Source organism: Gavialis gangeticus, unplaced genomic scaffold, assembly GCF_001723915.1.
Source record: "Gavialis gangeticus isolate Ggan-Ray unplaced genomic scaffold, GavGan_comp1, whole genome shotgun sequence".
Taxonomy (NCBI): domain Eukaryota; kingdom Metazoa; phylum Chordata; order Crocodylia; family Gavialidae; genus Gavialis; species Gavialis gangeticus.
In genome coordinates this window covers 14,372,579-14,377,639 of record NW_017729004.1, presented here as the reverse complement: position 1 = coordinate 14,377,639, position 5,061 = coordinate 14,372,579, and positions in this window count along the sequence as shown.

The window sequence follows — 5,061 nt, the reverse complement described above, 5'->3', positions numbered from 1 at the left end:
AAATAGTTAACGGGAGACCCTTGCTTTCCTAATGTCCAGTCTCCTTTGCCAAGATCATTCTCCTTGGATGGTCAAATTATCCCACTAGATCATCTGTTGCTTGGTTACTAGACAACATAGCACCAGTTTTCCTGGTCTGACCACCTTCTTCAACCTATCAATTGTATAGCTCAGGTTGAACTACTCAAATGTCAAAGATTCTTGACAATCCAAATGTGCCTTGCACGTGGGCACGCACGTGCGCGTGTGCACGCGCACACACACACACACACACACACACACCCCTATTCCCCGCTGCCAGTAAGTGCCCCTAGGAAGAAGTTAACTTCTCGAGGTCAGGAAAGAAGCAGCACAAGATTAGATAGGTACACAGAGTCGCGCATAATAGGTCATAAAATGATGCACTGATGTACTACCACATTCTCTAGAATTACCTACATAATTTTTCCTGGTTCATTCCCACTTACCCTGTTCTTTTACACCACAATTTATATTATGTCTGAATGTGACTTTTAAGTGCTCTCAGGCTAATAGTGGACCATATTATGCTATCTGTTTTTAAGGAGGCTACCCCCCCGAAATCAGCAAGTTTAATTCTGCTTGAGATCCGGTGAAAGAAACCAAGAAGCTGGGCTCTTAGCATTTTTTTTTATTCCTCATTTTATTTTTCTTTGTAGAAAGCTAAGGAAGAATAAAGGAAAGATAATGTAGCAGAAAAGTAAATAAAATGAAAAGGAACAATACTATCTATTGTACCTGAATACTGACTTCTGTTTAGGTAACTGATTTACACTGGTAAAGTAGAATCAGAATTGCGCTGTAGGGGGTTGGCTTAGTTCTCCTACAGATGTTAAAACACAAGTCTTGGGACTTCCGTCATTGGGAATCAGCATATCTGGCCCTGCTGTCTTGTGTGGGCTGAAGCACTCAGTGCAATGCTCCTTGACTATCATCATTCAGGTTGGTATTTGCTCTGTTATCCAGTGCATAAAATAATCTTCAACCCCTCCTCCTGCTAGCATTGGACTCAGTTCAAGTCCATACAGTGTGTCACAGCATCATTTTTGTGGGCTAGCTGGGAAACCTCTGCAATGAATGGAAACAGACAATTATGAATTAGAAATTACACTTGCCTCATGAGGGAGAAATTCCAACTAGGTTGCTTCTTTCTTTTAAGAAGACGAAGATGAAAGCAGGTGAAACTGGGGGAGGAAAGAAGAGGAAGGACTTGCACACAAAATGAGCTATGATGTATGTACAACCATGCCCTTATACAAGGCGGAGAGTGCAGTGGCAGAGCAGTTAGCATGTCCTGCTTTGGCTCTCGAGCTATGACTTGGAGTCCTGTTCTGGACTTATGCCATACAACTCACATGCAGCACATGCCAGCTGTAAATGTGTTAATTTGGGCAAGGGAGTCAAAGGCAGCTAGAGATGATGCTAGCCACATTACTCCTTTCTGGATCACTGGTTACAGAAATTGAAGTGTCTTAATCACACTCATTCAATGGGCTTTTAGACTCATAAAAGACCTTTGAACTTTACCTATATATAATTTCCCTGCCATAGCTTAGGTAGCTGTGAAGTAGCCGCTTTAATTCTGCATCTGAATGGAAACACAGCAGTTACTATTTTTTTCCTCCTCTCTCATTAAGACAATGTTTTAAACTGGATTTTGCCTTAGAATGGTGCGATGGAGCTCATCAGGGACAGACAGCCTATTTTAGGCCTACACAAGCTGTGCACAAAGTAAGGGATGGTTTCTGTTTCTGGAAGAAGGTCTCTGTGGGAGTGCATGGTGGCTACACACTCTCCTGCATAGAGTTCAGCTAGCAAGCACAGTGAGCAGCCCGAGATGTACAATGCAACTGCTGGAAGAAACTGCATGGCAAGTTCAGTGATCTCTCCACCAAATCCCTCAGTGGTACTTCCTTGCTGTTCCCAACCCAACTGAAAGCTATTTATGCCTGGACAAAGCTGGAAAGGGGTGAAGGTGGAAGTGAGGTTTGATGTCTACTGAGGTGTTATCCCTTATAGATACAGCAGTGGGGCTAGTGGAAAGAAATGCAATTTACCCACCCTATACAAAAGGAAGAGGTAATTTTTGCTCCATCATCCAGTACCAAATTATACAAGTAGATGAATCACTTAACGCTGAATAGTCAAATAATACCAGAGATTAAAACATCCAGCCACTCTGGCAGTAGGGTAGCAAGAGGAACTTCATAAAAATGCTGCTGTGGCTTCCCAGGGTCTCCATACACTCTTAGCTAGAGCATATCTGTTCTCTCACCTGATGCCTCCTACCCCAGGTAGGGCAGAAACACCTACTAGTAAGGGAGCTATTTGAAGAGTGCTAGAGAAGTGGGGATCTGCTGGTGAGAGAGATGGGCCAGGAAGGGGTGCGTAAAAAGACTGATGGGGTAGGGCAGGTAGTCAGAGGAGTATTTTACCCGCCCGTGTCAGCAGACAAACGTTTTCAAAGGTATCCTTGTTAATTCTTGTTGTTGTTGCATGCTGGTGATGTTCACTAGGCAAATAAGGGCTAAAAACCAGGCTTCTTAAGGCAGAAGCACTTGACCTCTGAGACTGATTCTGAGGCCAGCTTGTTAGGAGTTGTATTTAATCCGCACAGAAAATTATATGAGCAGAAATATTTAAAATATTTCTTAATGGACACCACCTAGTCCACTGTAGCTGATCAGCTCCAACTTGGAGTACATTGAAATCCTAATGGCAGTCTGAATATTCTGGCTCAAGCCATCTCTTTACCAAAAACCCAACTGTGGCATGCGATGCATCCCTGAGTAGAGGGATGTTGGGGAGCCCTGCCGGCCAAGTGAGAAATCTGGCAGAGGTCCATTCTTGCTGTCAGCTCTATAGTATGCAGAGCAGGGTACAGGCTTTGGTATTCCCTGGGACAGTGCAGCCTGCTCCCACCACGGCACACTCAGCCCAGCTTATCTCTAACTCTCCAAATTGCTTTGGGACATTCATTTTGCACATCTGCCAGGGAATAGGGACAAAGCTCACTGAAGGCATTAAGCATCTTCCTCTTTTCTTCATGGTGCTTTGGATCAGTTAATTTTTTTAGCAATGAAAACCTATGAGTTATTATCAGTGATGAGTCGCAATATGAAGATCATGATGCGCTAATTGTATCGTTTTACTCACTGAGCATCTATTAAAGAATTATACTCACTTTGGAGGATATGCTAATGCCAAAGGCAAGCAAGAGCTGAACCATTTTCAGAGTCCAGCACTTTCTTGACATGAACTTCATTGTATAGAGCAGAGTGTACAATGAAAACATTCGACTGCGGTTTTCTTAAGCAAAAGAGTTTTATTACCTGTGTAGCAGGCTTACCTTTCAGAGCTTGGGTTGAATCCCAGGCTTGAGATCCTGCTGTTTTGATCGGTGGAGCCCCTCCACCAATCAGGAGGCAGCAAGAGAAATAACATCACGCCCTTTTCCTGAGAGGGGGGGGAGAAGAGCTCTCCCGGACCTGATTGAAGACTGCAACACTCGGGTCTGGAAGACTTCAGGGGCGGAGCCCTGGAGCATATAAAAGGAGCTTCATGCCCAGCACGGGGGGGGGCAGATGCGTCGGGGACAGAGAAGAGAGAAGAGCGGGACTTAGAAGAGCTGAGGAGAGCTGCTCAGCAGGGTGAAGCAGTAGCCCAGGAAGAGCCTCTGAAAATGTCTATCAGCGAGGAGCATGGCACAGCTCCAGCAGCTAGGCTCTTGGCGTGCAGCACGGCGCACAGTGTCCAGACCCTGGGAGCTGCGTGAGGCGGCTCGGGTCTGCAACCTCTGGTGTGCAGCCAGAGACACGGTGCACAGGACGGTGCACAGAGCAGGATCTTTGGAGCGCTTGGGCGGCTCAGGCCCTCAACCCCCAGAATGAGGCTGGGAGCTCGGCGGAGGAGGCGCTGCAGGGAGGGTGAGAGACCCTGGGAACTGCTTGAGGGGGCTCAGGGTCTACAGCTGCTGACACGGGGCAGCAGCTCAGTGCAGATGACATTGCCCAGAGGGTCTGGGAAAAGACTGAGCCCCGGTGCTGCACAAGGCTGTCCAGGCCTCCAACCCCTAGCACAAGGCAAAGCGCCCACTGCACACAGCAGTGCGTGTGGGCCTAAGCAAGGACAGCGGCAGCAGAGTCAGGCGGCAGGAAAGCCCGGTGGGGAACAGAGCTTGACCTGGAGAACAAGAGGCAACCCTCCAGGACTGTGGAGTAGTAGTTACCCTGGAGAGAGGGTCCCCACAGGGGAGGGACCCCCCGAGGGTTGCGAAGGGGCACCATGTGGGCTGCTCCTGGGTGATAGCGGGGAAGCTGAGGAGTCTTTGGGGTCTTCCCCTCCACTTTCTTTCCCCCCACCTCCTTTCCTGTAGTGGTACCTTGGGAATGGGGCCCCTACCCTGGAGGGCACCCAGGTAGTCTGAGGACTGCTGATTATATTTGTGGACTGTGCCTTACAGTTTATGTGAATAATTTGAAATAATAGTGTGTATATGAACAGAGTTATAAGGTTGCCCAATCAATATCCTTTGGTCTGGTTTGTTCTATTGTTCATCTGTATTTTAAATGGTAACTGGGTGTGTGTATATCTGTGTATGTATGTGTGTGTGTATATGTGTGTGTGTGTGTGTGTATATATATAAAAAAATCAATTACTTAACTATATACAGATTTATTATTACAACAAATCCATTAAAGGGTAAGGGCATACACATATACACATACACATATATATATGTGTGTGCATGTATGTGTATGCCCTTACCCTTTAATGGTTTTGTTGTAATAATAAATCTGTATATAGTTAAGTTATTGATTGACTGGACCTGACTCTATAGGGGACGGAAACGGCCGCTGGGCTGTTGTGTCCCCCCACCGCACACTGCCTTGCTAATAATTCCCTCAATTGGAGAGGGAAGTACAAACCCATGTACACCCGGGCTACACCTGTATCAAAACCATGCGGTCTAATTTCTTCTCTTGTACATATCAGGCAAATGTTGAAGTCCATGAAGCTACACTGGTGCACAATCAGCTTCGG